This window comes from Lutzomyia longipalpis, chromosome 1 (assembly GCF_024334085.1).
Source record: "Lutzomyia longipalpis isolate SR_M1_2022 chromosome 1, ASM2433408v1".
In the NCBI taxonomy this organism is placed as follows: domain Eukaryota; kingdom Metazoa; phylum Arthropoda; class Insecta; order Diptera; family Psychodidae; genus Lutzomyia; species Lutzomyia longipalpis.
The window spans coordinates 14,582,879-14,601,055 of record NC_074707.1 but is presented as its reverse complement, the minus strand read 5'-3'; the positions used below and the strand labels follow the sequence as shown (position 1 = coordinate 14,601,055).

General features: G+C 36.7%; 1 protein-coding gene and 2 non-coding genes across 3 annotated transcripts in view; 2 read left to right on the top strand and 1 right to left on the bottom strand.

Moving 5' to 3' along the window:
• The window catches only part of LOC129792487 (STAM-binding protein-like A), a 781,560-nt gene that overhangs the window by 245,570 nt on the left and 517,813 nt on the right, over nucleotides 1-18,177 (top strand). The window lies entirely within an intron of this gene.
• On the bottom strand, nucleotides 6,011-6,084 carry Trnan-guu (transfer RNA asparagine (anticodon GUU)). The gene has a single exon. It is a non-coding gene; the product is annotated as a tRNA-Asn (tRNA).
• On the top strand, nucleotides 8,050-8,123 carry Trnan-guu (transfer RNA asparagine (anticodon GUU)). Its single transcript has one exon. It is a non-coding gene; the product is annotated as a tRNA-Asn (tRNA).

Here is an 18,177-nt window from a genome sequence, read left to right as displayed (position 1 = left end):
TCCATTTTCTGTATTTCCTTACAATATATTAGTTTTTTTTTTAAAGTTAGATGCTTAGATAGGTAACTTAGAATTTCTGAGAAGGAGATTTTCCTAAGTTTTCCTTAGGATGATCGTCATCAAGGATGATTAGGTTGTTGGAACTAGATAGGTAGTTATGAAAATTGATTCTAAAATTCTAAGACCTTTCGAATTCTAGGTTCTGTGCTGTTGTCTAATTCAGGAACACATCAATAAGTCCCTTATTCTAGAACTTAAAGAATAATGAAGAAACAGGAAAAAAATTAGTCATATAAATCCGATAGGTACATATCTAGGATTCAATAGCATACATAGGCTAAAATTTCTTTTACCCGATTCTAGAATATTGTTTTGTTCAGGATTAATCTAGGACTTGATGATTTCAACTAAGGTTTTAGATTTTTTTATATCTAGACTTTTTTCATGTTTCGTATTTCCTTACGATGTAGATATTTTTTAAACTAATGAAAATCTCCTTAGAAATTCATTACTGAAGTTTTTCGCTAAGATGCTCATGGATGCATAGATCGATGGGAGATAGACTTATTATGCTGGATATTTGTGCTATATTATAAAAAAAAGTCTAGGATCCTAGACTTTTCAGTTATGTACTGGCTTTTATAAGGTCCTAAGTAACTGTTCCCTAATCTAGAATGCTGAAGAAACAAATGAAGTTAACAATTAATAAAACTTCTAGGGTAACTTGAAACGTACGAAAAGACCTAGGGTACCTATATTGAAAATTCTGTTACTCGTATTTTGAATGACAACTTCATTATATAGGCTCATAACTAAAGTTCTAAACCTGTTAAATCTAGCCCTTCTAACCTAGCTTACTAAACCTTAACTCAAAACCTTAAAAAAAAAAAACAAACGGGAAAAGTTCGGCCCTTGATTTAATTCACCACCGTGGGATGCACAAAATGCTTTTCCTGCGATTGCCGATGTGAGAAAAAGAGAAAATTTGTTGGTATAAAATGCCAAGCCCAAGCAAGCAATATTATATGAATTTGATCCGTTCCGTCCCCGATCCATCGTTTTCGTTTCGCGTCCGCGATCCCCCGTGTGGAAGATACTCCGTGCGGCGATCGGATGAGTGGAAGCGAGATGGGGAGACACAACTCATGGTGAGACGTTGGTGGAAATCTATTCTAATCGCGTTTCATACCAACTTGCTTAGCTCAATAAATTCATGTGTGGTTGGATCGGTGGTCTGGTGTGTGTGCAGAGGAGGAATTGTAGTACATGAATTGGTTGCGTGATCAGGGACAATTTCTTCATAGTTATATTTTATACATAACTATACATCTTCTTTTTTCCATCTTCTCAACATCTTTCCATCCCTGATACTTGTCTTCTCTGTCTGACATGTTGGACAAAAGGACATGTGATGTGGTGGCAATTTAAAATTATTTTATTTGAATAATTGAGTATATATAGCATTGGACAATATGTATCTATTATCGTCGAGTATTTTGCTATATATGTATGTTTTTTAATCTCCGCACACTCCGCATGTGCTATGTACTCCCTATAAGCTCATTAAAGGTTCAAGAGAGTTGTGCTTGGGAAGGAATTGGAAAAAAGGGAGGATTGCGATGGAGGACGCTGAAAGACGGGGGCAAAGAAGAACGCCCGAGGAAGGGGTGTGAGCAAAAGGGGGAAGAAGCCATATTTATAGCTTGGGCTCTTGTTGATCCTTCCTGTTGGCTGCATTTTCTCATGTATTCGTATCTCTGTTGCGCATTTTGCGAAGTTTTGCTTTTGTTTCTTTATTTTTTTGCCTCTATATTTTTTTATTCGTTCTTCACCACAAACACAGCGAATTGAGAATTCACGGTGTTGGCAAAAAAAGGGGTTAAGGCAGGAAAGTCATTTGTTGAATGTTTCATAATGCTTGGTTTTTTTTTCTTTATATATGTATGTTTTCTCTCGCGAATTCCTCGACTTTTGCGATTCATTCCTCGCGACAGCAGGATTATATTTTGCCCCCAAATGGTTTGGATGTCTTTTTGTGTCTACTATACGCCTTTATTGTGAAAAACATCCAAGGATTTCTCAATTTTCCACTCTGCTTCTTGTGCTTCTCTCCGTTCCATCCACAAGACGCGCAAAGTCACGATCTCACGACAAAATTAACCCCTTGCTGTTTTCTCAGTTCGATGGGTGCGCCTGGTGACTGTGCGATGAGCAAAAGTTGACTTTAATGAGAAGCTCGTGATATTTTGCCCATATAGCGACCTTATTAAGGATCAAAGTCTATCTTAGATAGATACCTATGTGGGATTTCTTTGACTTATTAGCTCTGGATTGAGCATTCTCTATATCAGGTTTTTGTTTTCTCAAAAATATTTCCTACCCCGCTGTCTTCATTCCCCCATTGGGTGTCGACAGCGAGGAGCCAGAATTTATCATGAAATAGGACTACAGCAAGAATTTGTATTTTGTGAGTGGATGTGTGTATTTGCAATCGAGTCAAAAAATATTTTTATCGCGGCAGGGTGCTTTGTGGTGAAACTTCGTAGTGGGTCCCACTTGAGTGAGTGAGAAAGGAAGAATACGACAGTGGGGCCGGGGGTAAGGAAAGTCAAGTAAGAGGCCAAAACGAAGTAGGCGCACAATCGGCGTTCCACATACGAGCAAAATAATCAACCCAAAGAGGCTCAAAATGCCGCGCGCCAAGGAGTTGTGTATGTGCCGGGGCTTTTTTTGCACCCAAGTGCTATTTTTGAGCCGCCATATCGTATAAGAAAATAGCCCCCACACGCACACTCATGCAGCCCATTCTGTGCCCCATTCCTGTGTGCCCCCCCTCATGCCTCGGCGCAAAATAATATTGTGGTGCTTACACGGTGGTGCTGGGCCCATATTTGCTCGAATGCGGTGGAGGCGAACCACAGTGCGAGCGAGAGGGAGATGGTACAGAACCAGGGGGCGAGTGCGGGTGTTGGGAATGGGTTAACAATTTATCGCCAGAAATAATCCTACCATTTATTCACGCGGATGTGCCTTGCGCATATAACTGTGTCCCGCACATATGGTTTTTTTTTGTCGTTATCATGGTGTGGAACGGAGTTGAACATCCCACTTTTCAAAATGCCACTCACGAAGGCAAATTTTTCGGCAGGAAGGAGCGAATCACGAATGTCCGCGTTAAATTGCCTCGCTGGCAGTTGACGACGCTCCAAATGTGAGCCTGCGATGTTAACATGAGTTAGGGGAGAGTGGGGCGAATTGGGATACAACAGACTGATTTTTTTTAAAAATCTGTTGCTATATAGTTGCAGGTTTTGAGGATAAAAGTAAAAATCATGTTTAATAAAAAAATAGTTTAAGGAAATGTTAATCTGCTCAGGATAGATCAGATTAGAACAGATCGATCTATTAAGTTCTACGGTTACAGTTCCGTATTAGCAATCATGACAAGAAGTTTCCGGATCTAGAAATAAAATCATAGAATTTTTGCTTGTTATTTAACATTACAAGGGCTACATTATAAAAACGGTTAAGTCGTTTCGGAGCCCATACAAAGTTAGCCGGTTTTACAATATAGCCTTCGATTAATTGTCTTGCATTGCCCTTAAGTCTAACACCCGAAAGGAACTTATACTGATTAAGAATTAAATTTTCTAGATAATTTTGAATTCAGACAAAACTCCTATACATATCCAGTTTAAACTAATTGCGAGTTCTCGATTAACATTTGTCTAAAAACGTTAATTCTCAACCGGTTAAAGTTTTTAAAGAAGAATTTATGTTTCAAGAATTAGCTCTGATTGGCTAATAAATTCGGTTCAAGGATTTTTATTTCTTGCTCGGTTTCTCTACTTTACAACGTGATTGGGCTTAAGTTCTAGATAATTTTTTTTTTAAATAAGGCAACAGTTTAGACTCCATCTGCAGCCAGTAAAAAATTTTTTTTCTAAAGAAAACTTCAATCAGTCTTGAGCTTTCGATGCTGTTTGCTTTTTTATGCCAGAGGTATCCAGGAATTAGTTTTTTGAAAATGTTTATAAAGTCTAACTTCAAAATTATCTAGAAAAGTCAATTGTCTACCAAATTTTTTTTTAAAAATTCCACTTAAGATGTTGTGAAGATTCCGAAAACGTTTTATGAAAATAAGAACTGTTTATGCCACACATGTTTCCTCAAAGTCTGGCTAATATGGGTAAAATTAGACTAATTTAAACAGAGCCAACCTGGTGTTAACCATGGTGATCAGTATTAATTTGTTTTTTTTTTTGAAAAATTCCTAGACATTTTTGGATTAATAACTATACCAGCACAGCAAGGATTCTGATTACCAAGGATCATTTCAGAGTCTATGTTAACTAAAAGGTCTTTTCTGTCTAAATTAATAAGTCAAATGATAAAAGACATACCGATCCTACAAATAAGTATGTAAAGTACTTTTTTGGTGTTTTAGGAAAATTCCTTCCGATTGCGTCAGCCAAGGGACGGTAGGTCAACCCAAACACATCCTTTCAATTTTAGGGCCAAAGCTTTCGACGCTTCTGTGCGTCTTCCTCAGTGGCTGGAATTTTTATTAAACATTTCTTATAATTTTTCATCAATTTACAAAATTTCATTTCTTTCAATTTTTCAAAATTTCCTAACTCACTCAATTGTGTCTTTGTTTGGGAATCGTCAATCGTCTGATATTGGTGATCATGTGGTTTTTTATGCAGGAGAATTCTATTTAAGGGAAGAAAAAGGATAACTGACTACCTTGCTAACTATGGAAGCAATATTTTCCTTGATTTTACCTCTTTTTTCAACAATTTTCTTTCACTTATCTATAACTGACTTTTCTTTGCAACTATCTGAGGCATAACTGAATTAATTATTTAAAATATAGGGGAGGGGACTATCCTAGAAACATTGAGATAACACATATGTGGCATAGTGGCATAGCGGTTTCCTTCATGTTTCATGCAGCAATGCTGCATAAGCAATGTTTATATCCGCGCATTCCTCACGTCTGTTTACAATCAATGTTTAATAAAAATTCCAGCCACTGAGGAAGACGCACAGAAGCGTCGAAAGCTTTGGCCCTAAAATTGAAAGGATGTGTTTGGGTTGACCTACCGTCCCTTGGCTGACGCAATCGGAAGGAATTTTCCTAAAACACCAAAAACTTAAAACATCCCGTCAGTTTCCACTGGAGTATGTAAAGTACCTTCATTGAGTTTGCCCCAGGTTCCTGTATATTTTGCCATGGAATGGTATTTGCACCAAACAAAATCCGGGACTGGTAGGGAGACCCCTACGATGACACAATTGCAATTGTTTCCAATTATTGCAGCTATTCATCAAATTTTCCTTCGCTGTGCGTCCACCGTGGGCGCCTTTCTGGGACACTACAGCACCAGAGACTCATATTATATGTGAGAAGCCTACATTAGTTTTCTTTATATTTTGTGCTTGACTTGGATACCCGAGCTCCCTCCTGTGGTTGCGTATACCACGTTTGGGCACAATGGAAGGGGGGAAGCAGATCAGCGCAGTTTCTTCGAGGATGGGCGTGGAGAGGTAGCAAAAACACGATCTCCGCGAAAGGAGTACTGTAGGCAAAAATTATCATAAAACCAACGAAAAGACTCACAATATATTAGTTTCTAATCTTCTGGCCTTGAGTGATTTTTCCCATTTGGTGTGTAGGTTTTGTAATCATCTCCACCGCTCCACTCCAAGCTCCATGTTGTACATGGAGGCAAATACATCCACAAAGGCTCTCCTCTCATGTGCCATTGAGCATACAACTACGTGAGCAAAATTGTTATAAAATGCTGCGGAGGAGCGTGAGAGAGCGAAAAAAAATTGTATATGTGCCATTATTCAAATGACATGAAGTTGTAAAGATTACTTGAGTATTCAATAGGTATCCCCCCATATAGCCTTTGTAGCTATATGGAAGAATGCTGGGTCTGTATTGGGATGTTGGGTCACATTGGGCGGCTGGATGGGAAGGCAAAAATAGAGTTTTGTGCGCCCCCGGGTGGGCTCGAACCACCAACCTTTCGGTTAACAGCCGAACGCGCTAGCCAATTGCGCCACGGAGGCTCACGGGGGCGATCGGGGCCTGTGGGGATTTTCCCCAAGGGCACCCCCTTCACCACTTTGCCACCAAAGTGAGACCCTCACGTTACTCCCTCCCCACCGTGACTGCCGAATTTTTGTGTAGCCTTGTTTTGAAGGGAATTTCGGTGAGTTGTTGTATGAATTCCATTGAGTGCTCAAGTTTCACTGATTTTCACATTTTTATGGAATTTTGCCCTCCAGCTCAAATCTGGATTTTCCACTTATTCCTCAATTTTTTTTCTTTATTTCTCCTTCTGCGCTAAAGGCGTCAAGTTTCTTCTTTTTTTTTAAAATATAGTATGTACTGTAGAATGTTTCCAGATTGAATCCTTAATCCTTTCTTACCTGGATTTCAAAGCATAATATTCCTCATAATTTTTTCTTCAATAAAGGACATGAGTCTGTCGGCTGAGAGAGTTCTATATAATTAAGTATGCCCACAATGATGACTTTTTAAGGTCAAAAAGGGCTCATTATAAAGGACAGACATTTACACGAGAAAATGAACAAAAAAAAAGGAAAAACAATAAAAGAAGAAATTCCACACAATTATGTTCATTAGGAAAAATATGTGCTGGGCTCCAAATTATCTTCGTGAAGTGTTAAAATGTGCTTCTTCTTGCCTCTTTTATTGTGGATCATTTTCTTCTTACACCTCATATATGTATGTGAATTTCTTTGGGAGCAAAAAACGCCACACAGAGAGAGAATGCGAGAGTGCACTGTATAATTTACAATTGTGTTACACATTAAAGAGAGTCAATTAATGATTGTTTACATTTTCCCACACTTTTTTTCATGTTTGTCTCTTTTCCGACCACCGCCACCTCTATGCGGGGGCTCCCAAATGAAAGGGGAGCCTCTGCGAGAAATTAACAAGGAGTTTTTGTTGCTGCTGCGGCAGTAATTGATGGGATTCATAGATAAATTATTTTTCCGCTTTGCTCATGAAAAAAAAAAGTTTTTCATTTTCTCTCTTCTTAATGTCGTTGAGAGTTTTCATGATGAATGGGCTTTGAATGATAAGAAATACGCCCCTAAAAATTGAGGAGGATGGGAAAGTTTGTTGACAAAATCAATCCAAAAAGAAAATAAAAAAATGTACAGGATGTTTCAGATATTCTTTATATTTTGTGACCACTTTGGGGATTGATAGTTTTAACCTCAAACTTTAACCTTAATTTTATCTAAAAAAAAGAAAGTTTTTCAAATTTTCTTTAACACTTGGAGGATCGAGGTTTCTAACCTATTTCAGCGATCTTGAATTAATGAAACTTCCTTTTACAAAGATGTAGAATTTATCACGAAATATTAAATAGATTTTGTTTCTGTAGCAATTGAAAAAAGTCGAATTGGCTACTTTGTCCAGTAAGATCCTCCAAGGGTTAACGTAACTTATTAATTACCTACACATACCTATACATAGTTGCAGATTTTAGCTGTGTTTGTTTCACACACAGATTTTTTTTTACGATGACTTTAATAGATTTTATTCTGCAATGATTTCAAAGGCCCGAATTGGCCATGGTGTCCAGAAAATCCTTAAATGTTACAGAAAGATTTATAAAAGAACAAGAAATATATGTATTTCATAGGTTTCATAAAAAAAATTGAAAATAAAGAATACTTTATAATAATTTTATAATAAAAAGAATCATTCATTAAAAAAATAAAATTCAATAGAATACAATATACATTACCTTGTAAAAATACGCCCTGCGAGTTCAATCATTAGTAAACTGAATGCACGATTATTATTTGGAGGAAAATTCACAACAAGCAACTTTATGTGCAAATTATCAAAGGAAATGCAGGATATTTTTCTCCTAATCTGTGCATTTTATACAAAATTATGCTGCGGATGTGCATCTGTGCTATGCTTTGTATGCTTCGACCCTGGAAAAGGCACCTTATGAGTAGTTCAACACAAGCGCATGGGGTGCTCAAGCCTCCGTGGCGCAATTGGCTAGCGCGTTCGGCTGTTAACCGAAAGGTTGGTGGTTCGAGCCCACCCGGGGGCGCTCTATTTTGCTTTTTTTCTCATATTTTTCAAGATTTTTCCCTGCTTATTTTTTCTTAATTTCTTTTGTCACCCAACGGAAGGAAAAAAATATTATGAGTCATCAGAGTAAATTGATACACGAAGTATTCGTTTGCAAGCAGAGAAGAAAAATGCTGCTGCAGCAGCATAAGGAGCATTAAATGGGATGCATAGAGTTGGTTTTAGTGTGGAGGGCATAAAAAAGTTACGCAACCCGGTTAATTGGCGCAATTATTCATTACATATTAATTGCTTAACAAGAGAGACCAGTGCTGGTGAAAAAAGAAGCATAGAGAAGAAACATGCCCCAAACAACTTATGGATTGACTTGTAAATAATAATTTCTTGGTGTGGCTTTGGCCACGATGTGTGTTGCGTTTTTCGTGTTGGTGGTTTACTCCTTCGGTTTGGCTCTCTTGTTGATTTTCTCATTGATTGGAGGTCACCCGAGTGTGTCTCAATGGGGGGAGAGTTTCGCGGACAAATAATTAATTTTGTGTGCGCCTTGTAGTGTGTGCCACAAGTGCGTTGTATGTGGTTGAGGAGCCACCAAAGAGTCGATGGCTCCAGCGATGACAACGCGCAAGAAGGCAACATTTTTGTGCCTAAGGCCAATAAGGGCGGAGCCCCTATTTCACAGTTTTTCCCACTCAAATTGCAAATGTAGGAATGATCACCAGTTTACTGGAAACTCATTAGATTTTCTACTTAATTGATGTCACACAAACTATGCATTTTCCATCATCACAAGGATTTCTTCGCAATTTATTTTATAAAATTTCACAACATGAGTTTCTAAATGATTTTCTTCTCTCCTCAGAAGATTACAAAATGGTGCTCTGATGTGAGCAGGATTCCTCAGAAATAAATGGGTAGGTACCTATATGTATTATACATTTTTATGAGCAATTTAATGCAATGCTTGATGGACAAATGATATAAATTTGATTTTTCCACCACTACGTCAATCAATTGAGGGCCCCCCATCTCTCGCGCACTCCGCACCTCTTCCACCCGATGGATCCCACTTTTGTATGTTGCCAGCGAGGCAGTAATACATGCAAAGGCTCATGCCGAGATAGGAGAGAAAACCTCTCATTTGGATCCAGCGATCCGTATCCATTCTTCACAATAGATCCACTGTGTTGGCTGCCACCACGCGATCGTGGAAGAATCCACCTCTCACTTCTCCACTTTGGATCCCTCAGCTTTTGCTTTGCTGGTGAATCTCGCGCATTCATATGGGTGTGTGTTGGGAAGAGCGAGCGCGCGGATGGAAATCTATGTGGCGGCAATTCACTAGCTTTTGCCTCTATGCTAGCACTCCTTTTTGGAATGGGGCTAAGCTCGCCGCACGCTGCAACACGTGTAGAATAGTACGCAGTGACATTCGACGGTGTTCCCATACTCTGTAGAGCTTCATAGAGCTTCAATAAATTCTGGGGACGAAAAGACGGTTCGGTTATGATATGTTGGAAGACTTTTTTCTTCCAGAAATTCTTTTGATGGAACATTTTTTTAAAGGCATTTTTGATGTGGTGAAGAGGATAAAATAGAACATAAAATTGATCTGTATTAACTATGATTTTTTTTCAAGCAATTTCAAGCAAAGCTTTTGTGTACAGATCAAAATCTAAAATCGTTAAATCAGGCTTAACTTGGTATAAGCACCAATTAAAATCCCACATTAAAAACATGGGATAAAAATGAGATTTTTTCTGACTGTATTTGGTTTGGCTATAATTTGCTATTTAGTTTTGAAAATTTATAAATTTTTTTATATTAGAACTTATGGGTAGGTTCAAACATAAATCTTTTCTTTTCTTACAATATGTTACTCAAAAGATTTTTGGTATTCTAGAAAAAATCTTATAAGATTTTGACATTTTCTTTATCTCTTTAATTGGGTTTCAGAAGGAAAATTACTTTTTTATAATTTTTAAAAAATCTTTCTGATTGTTTTCTCTGGGACAAAAAATTCTTTTTTTTTAAGTTTCAGGAAAAGATTTTTATTAGAATCAACCCTGAAATGATGAATTTTATTATGTAAGTTTAGTAATAAATTAGTGTCATGTTATGACTTAATCAAAAACTCACTATATCGATCCTATAGGTAATGATGCTGTCATTCATCCACAGCCTAGATAATGTTCTAGGAATACTGGACTTAGAATTTCTTATTTCTGGTATTTTTTATCACCGAGATATTACTTCAGTTTTCTTAATTTTTTTTGGAGAAATTGACCTAAATATAATTTTTGATGTCCGAAGATGGTTCAGAAAAATCTTCGAAGAAAATTAATTTAGCTTGTTTTAGCCTGATTTAACAAATCTTAAGTTAAGAAAACTTAAAAAATCTTTAGAAAACTTAAGACGTTTTTAAGGAAACTTAAGCAATATTAAAACTACATGTATAGTGAATTTTTAGATTCAAGATTGAGGATATTGGACAGTGATTTTACAACTGTTTTAGTGAAATCACAGCTTCTGCCAAGTGATGAGTGAATCAACAGTATGTTGTGAACATAAAATGTCGCCTGTTGAGTATGAGAACGCGAGTTGAATGTTGGCGCAAGTGTGTGGACCCGTTAGTAGGCCGCTGTGACATGCAGGGCATGCGGGGTGTTTGACCCCCAGAGTCTCCATCTCACTCATTCTATGCTGCACTCAATCAGGCAACGAATACAAACCCAAGTGGGGAGAATATATTTTTTTTTAATATTTCCATTTTATACAGCAAATTTCTATCAATTAGGCTCGCCTGTCAATTGATGAAGATTGCGCGGGAAGAATTTGAATAAATCAATAAACAGAAAAATTAAATGATAAGCTAGGGGGCTTTTATTTAATTCTTTAAAGTTTATTTATTTTCTCTTTTTTTTACATACTTTGAAATCCTCAATTGGCCTGACGAGTGACGAGGACTCTTGCGGTGGTGTGGTGATGAAGAAAAAGAGGCAATTGAGTGATTACCAATGTGTCTGTGTCATATGCAAGAATTATTGCTCAATGGAAGTGATTGAAAGAGAGAAAAATGCTTAATGAAATAGCATAGCTAGATCCAAATGGAAAACATACGACCCTGTAACATTTTCTTTCTCATCCAATGACCATTAGATAATTATCAGTTCTTGTAAATTGACTTATTGCTAATTGTCTGTTTCTCTCTCATAGATAAAATTTACAACACGTCACATGGGGAGACCTCTAATTTATTTCCAATGTCCGTTTTCAGCTTTATATGTATATGCTGCATGTTCCTTTCAATGGTTCACTGAATTCCTTTGTTTAATTGCCCTCTCTCGCCTTTTGAATTTCCAAATGATTTTTCTCTCCCACCAAGAGGGAGTTCCTTTGTCCCTGACTTCGCGCTAACATGCTATTCATACCTACATACTTATGTAAGTATGTATAGCTCTCTATGAGAAAAAGGGTGTTTAGCGGAGTCACATCTCACAGGTTCAGAGCACCAACGAATGATTCGCGAAAGGCAAAGAGATCAAAGGTATATTATACCCATAGTGGAACGAAGAAGGGGCGCGAAGCAGCAAAAGACACTTTATGAGGTGGAAAAGAAGTGGAGAGGAACGGATTTGCCGGGAGGCACTAAAAAGGTTTTGGCACCGTTAAGAATTGCGATCCATCCGGGGAGAATCATGAGACAAATACAATCAAAAGTTGGTGGAGTTTCTCTCTCTCACACTTCTTGGAGGCACCGCGAGAATCCAACACTGCACGGCGCAACTTAAGTAGTACAACAATATCGTAACAGAATGGCTAACTGTAATCTGACTCTTGAATTTAATTCGAAAATGAGCCAAGGAACATAATTATGGTTACAAGATAGTGCACACTATGATGTGGCATGGTGGCCACTCTGCCTCCTCCATTGTGGTGGCAAAAATGGCAGAGTGGAGCAGGAGGAATGGAAGACCAACAGTTACATTTTCACGCGATTCACAAAATTTATATTCCTTTTTCGCACCCAACTGAGAGAGTCGAGGGAAATTGGCTGGACAGCTCACAATAACCATGTGTTTGCCTTATAATTGGTTGATCGCGCTCCGTTTAAGAGAAATCCGTTTGTGAGACTTCAAAAATATTTGTATGAATTGAAGATATTAAATAAAGAATTTTGGGAAATAATTTTAAATTATTGGTGCAATGAGGATTTTAGTCAATTACGTGCTTTAACACGGAGCTGGAGAAATTACTCTATATATCATGAACTTGCTTGCTATTTAAGGAAACTCACATAAAAACGTATGAGAAAGACGTGAATTGTAAAGACAGAGTAAGCGTAAAGAGCGTAAAGGCTCTCGAAGTTCCAAAATGATTATTGAGATGATCTTCGCATAGTTTTAGACCGAATAATTGGGCACGAAAACTTTGTTACACCACAGAAAAAAATTTTGGGCATCTTTTGAAACTTTAAACTTGTAAAATGAAATTTTAGGTTATGTTCTTTACGTTAAAGATAATTACCTACCTTACGTAGGCTAGGAACTATTAAATAAATTTACATATGAAGTGTCGTTTTTTTGTTAACATTTTATTTTTATTTTCTAACGTTAGATATTCCGTATCTACTGCTGAACAATTGTTTTTTTTAATCTTTGAAGTTTTTGATATCTCATTTCGATTCATTTCTATTTTAAGTTTTAATTTTTTTGATGACCTTTGAAGTTTCTTTTTAAAAATGTTTAACGTTTTTTAACGATTAAATTGCCTCAGAATTTTAGGTTATGTTTTTAACGTGACGCGGTAACGTAGCTATTTTGAAGTATCTTTAAGGTAATTTTTGATCAAATCTATCTCGAGCTTTATTAGCGGATTTCAGTTGAATTAATCTCGTAAATAAAAACAAATAAGAAAACAGAGGTTGCTTTTCTTACGCTTACTTTGTCTTACAACTTACACCTTCCTCTTACTTTATTTACGTGAATACCTTAAATCATAGATTAAGGATCTCTCCCATGTGTGAAAATTTGCAAATATCTTTCTATGCATACTTGAAGCTTTATTTTCGCCAATAACTTATTCAGTTTAGAGTTTTACATTTCTCCACGTGTATTACGGTAACTTGATGAGGCCAAAAGAATGAGATGTGAATGAGGAGAGAGATATAGAAATTCACAGCAATTTTGCATAGAAAGTGATATTAACTCCGTCATAATTATGAATATCATAATTACATTCAATTTATCTTCTGTCGCTCTATATTTTAAGAGCGTCTAAAGAGACTAAATTATCGTTTTATAAGCAGAAATTTATTTTTATTTTTTATTACGTTCGTTTGTTGTGGTTGTTTTTTTTTTGATTTTAGGGATCTTTTTTTCTCTTCTTATTAGTTGGTGTTCCTTTCTTTTCTGTTTTATTCAAAAATCAAAATATGATATGTAGGTATTTTAAAATTAATTTTTCGCGAAAAATTTCTTTCAAGGACATGAAAATCGTTGTATTCTTACTTTTAATATTTCAAATTAGTTGAAGAGTAAAAGTAGAAGCATTTGCAAATTTTTCTTTACAATTCAGAAGCATTTTCCGATGCTACGAGTATCTCTGCTGCATATTGTACATTATGTACATTGTACAATACATAGCGCACAATGGAGACTTTCAATGTGATCAATAAATCTGAGAGATTTATTCATTGAATATCGAATGGTAAAGTATTGTTAGAATTTTCAATCAACACTTTGTGGTTTTCTTTGCAATATTTCTCCGTTAACGTGTAAATTGACTTTTCAAAGTGAAAAATCTTCTTTAGTAATTTTCTTTGAAAAGTTTTCCTTCTATTTTGTAGTTTTATTTCTTTTATTGTGATTCATGAAGGAAGCTAGGGGTCGTATTGTGGGGGTTTCTAAAAGGCAGCATTCAAGTGTTAATGTGGTTCTCTAAATTAATGACGATGGGAGGAAAATGTGATATATAATTGTGATTCCATGGTGGAAAACACTTTCAATGCACAAAATTTGTAAGGCATTGCGTCAAATTGAAAATTGTGAGGGAGAAATAAATGTGGATTGAAAGAGTAAAATGCTGGTTTATTCATTAAGTGATGCCAAAGTTGGTGTGAGTGTTAAAACAAATTTTCCAATCTACTCCAATAAAAGGCGAGAAACATGGGTTAAATTCGAATGTGTTCTACTATCGGGCACCATGAGGGTGAGATCAATATGTCAACGCGCGTATATACGCAACATTTTATCATATTTCCACTCTCTTTTTTTTCATTCTAATTTTCTGTACATGTCGAAATTATAAGGGTGTGTTATCAATTCACTTAAAATGGATTGATGTCTGGGTCTCTCTTTCAGACCAATTGAAAAATATGTTGATGAGTTTTTCCACCATGTTTTCTGCCCTCAATGTTATCGTCATTTTTGTTACCCATTTGCCATTCATTTCCTATCCCCCAGAAATGTCCTGTCTGGAAAGGAATATTTCAGTTACTTAACAATTTCTATATTACTCAAGGCTTCTGCCTGAGGGTGAAGTTGAAATGGGACAAGAAAATAACAAAAAAAAATTAAGAAAGACTTTTATGCCCTTCTTCCTTTATGTCTCTACCAGTAGCAGAGGAGATAGGAGGTTTGTGTGCACACGGAGTGTCTCACAAGGAACGTCAACCCCTGAAATTTCCTGCGAAAAATGCATTAAAATTGTGAAAAGTACATTTTCATTGTTGATGTCTGGAGGGAGTGGAAAAACATCCCTCACATGGCTTGTGAGCTGAATTTTTATAGTTTGTTTTAAACACACAAATAACCATCATTCCCTTGAGATAGGGGGAGTGGAAGACAAGGATCGTCTGTTTTGGTATTTTCAAGAGGAATAGGGGTGGATTTCTTCGCATGTTCACTTCACCCTCACGGAATGGCTATAATTAGAAAGAATTCTCCGAGAGAGTGCGGAGGACCCTCATGGTGGCAAACGGTTCTGGACAGAGGAAGCATTTTACACAGAAATTGTTACCATCATCTTTTAATTCTTGTACATTGAAATTCCCCCTCGACGTTTTTCTCGGTGAAGCGCGTCGTTTGTGGAAGTCAGGGTGAGGCCCACAGGGAGACGACGCTCAACGGTGGCGATGAATGATGGTTCCTTCACCCTCTCCCGCGTGACGAGAAAAAATCATCGTGGTGGCAGGATGAGATGGTAACGCGACGAGAGGGAATTTCATTTCAACCCTCACACCCCTTTGTTGTCTGGGATTTCTTGTCTCCCTGCCATGGACCTTTAACATAACGCATAAGAGTGTCTAAATAGGACTAAATTGCCTCCAAAAAATGCCCACATGAATCCTTTTGACTCACAAATCACCATCACTGCGTGCTTCCTCTTCATTTTCAATTTATCCACAAAATGGTCTTGAAAGAAGAGATGCGTTGTGAAGAGTATAGAATTTACGATGACGATGATGATGGTACAATGGTCATAGGAAAAAGAAATAAGACACCGCTCTTTTGAGGCTTTCTTTTACTGTGTGTGCCCAAAACATTTCTTGTATATACTTCTCTTTTTTTTCGGCGTGTTTTTACTAGAAACAGTTCATTCACCCATCTCTAGAAGTCAAGGACTTCACCACCACAAATCTTTCTTCGTGGTTCTGCTTTTTTTTTTTGGATATATAGACAAATTCAAGCTTTTTTCTCTACCATCGCGGTCATTCTTTCTAACGTGTATGTTTGGGTGCAAAGGGAGGTGAGATAGGAAGATGCTGGGATGGGAAGAAAAAGAGGAAAAAAAAAGAATTTGTTGAGAAAAGAAATGAATTGCTGTATTAGAAGTTCACGCTACAGTTGTATAACATTCCACCACTCTCTCTCTCGCACCACCATCAACGTCTTAAGATGTGAAATCCATCATAAGATGAAGGGCAAGAGAAGTTGGTGGTACTTTGTAAAATGAAATAAAAATACTAAAGCTTGTGGAGGAAGATGAAAAGATTTTTTTTATTTAGCAGCATATTTAGTGGTTCTCGAAGATCACTTGATCATCCTCCTACGAGGGGGTCTTTATAATAATTATGCGAATATTTCATTCAGATAAACACCCTTCGCTGAAAAATCGAAAAATTTTATATTGCTTAAATTAAGTATACGCCGTTTTTTGCTTTTTACTACTTTTTAGGCTTACATGTAGTACATTTTAGTCTAGAATTTAATATTTTTTAATCATTGTCTCTTCAATCTGAGCCCTTTTAGGTCTGAAATCGTATTAACTTTTTCGGTTTGAATTTAGCACATTTTATGCTTGAATTTACTATTTCTTAGGCTGAAATTTAGTATATTTGCAGCTAAAATTTTCTACTATTTAAGCTTAAATTTAGGCTTACATGTAGTACACTTTAAGCTTGAATTAAGTAAATTTTTAAGCTTTTCCTCTCGATTTGACTAAAATCGGGACTAAAATCTGAATAGCTTTTCCAGCTTGGAGTTACTCTTTAGGCCTAAATTTACTACCTTTGAAGTTTATTTTAGTACGTTTTAGGCTTAAATTTACTACTTTTTAGGTTTAAATTTAATGCATTTTAGTCTTGAATTAAATGATTTTTAAAGATTTTTTTCTTCTATCTGATCCTCTTCAGGACTAAAATCTAAATAAATTTTTAGACTTGAATTTACAAATTTTAATACCTAAATTTACTACTTTTAGGCTTAAATTTACTATTTTAAAGGCTTGAATTAAATGATCTTTTAAAGTTTTTGTTCTGTTCTATCTGAATCTCTTCAGAACTAAAGTCCTAGTAATTTTTTCGGCCTGTACTCCTCACACTTCAGAATATTCGAATGTTTTAATTCAGATAAGCACCTCTTACCCTTCTAATTGTGATCATGAACTCTTATGATGTCAAAACATTAACATTTTTAACGCAGATTTGAGAAGAGGATCTATGCAAAGCTTTGCAAATTATCAGGTATACATGAAGGAAAATATCTTAAGGAAAATGACTCACGTACTCCATGCATGATGTATGTAATTGAGACATAACAATCACGATTACTATCTTGAAGGAATGTCTAGGAAATTTTTTTTCTTGTTGCTACCCTGGCTCGGGGGTTTACTGAACAAAGTGTGTCTAGGACATTATTATCTTACAAATTCTTCCCCCAAAAGTCAAGTCATATTTTTAGTGAACAAATATTGAAAGATCACTCATGATAAGTCAGACCTATCGATGGTTTCTTATATTCCAGAGTCCACAGTCGTGTCTTTTTTTTGTGCTTGTCTCGAGGATCCTTCGTTTTTCTTCTTCCTTTTCTCAGTCTGTCCTGCCGAGTCATTATCCCTTGGCGTTGTGTCGAGACAGAGGGGTCAAAAATGTGTGTTTGGGAAAAAGGAAAAGAAATTTACTGTCTGATGATTTTTTTCCCCTTTTAAGGGTTTTTTTTTGTTACACGGAGACACCACGCACCTGAGAAGCATTTGGGATGGGGGATACGCGCGTGAAGGCTGAAAGATGAAACAATTGTGTGAATGCGATGAAAAAGGATGTTTGTCTGGGAGCTTTGGGAGGGCGAGTTTACCACATGAACACAACTCACATTGCTGTGGCTCTGTGGCAGCCCATAGCCAGCCTCCATGGGAGTGGAACGTGGTGAATCTTTACATGGAAGGCGGCAGAGAGAGTCAAATGTCAATGACCCACGCGAGTGGAGGGTTAAAAGAGAAGACGATCTCACAGGAATTTTTTCTCGGAGCGTCTTCTTCCTTTCGAGCACACAAGGGATTTAAAATTTAAATTGAGACTTGCTCGGTTACCCCCGGAACGTTGGAAAATACTTTTGTGATTCCTCTTTGTACATGCTTGATTGTATTTCCTCTCTTTACTGGTTTTCTCGTGCAATTAAAGGCTATTTAGGGGGTTTTGCTTAATTTTCAATTCGAACTAAATTAAAATATTTAAACAATCTGCTACACTCTCGTCTCCCCTCCAATATGAAAGCGATTTTTTTTAAAGTTGTGTGTTGTATTTGGTTACTTCCTTGCCTGTCTCACAATCCTCTAATTTATTCACTTTTGACTGC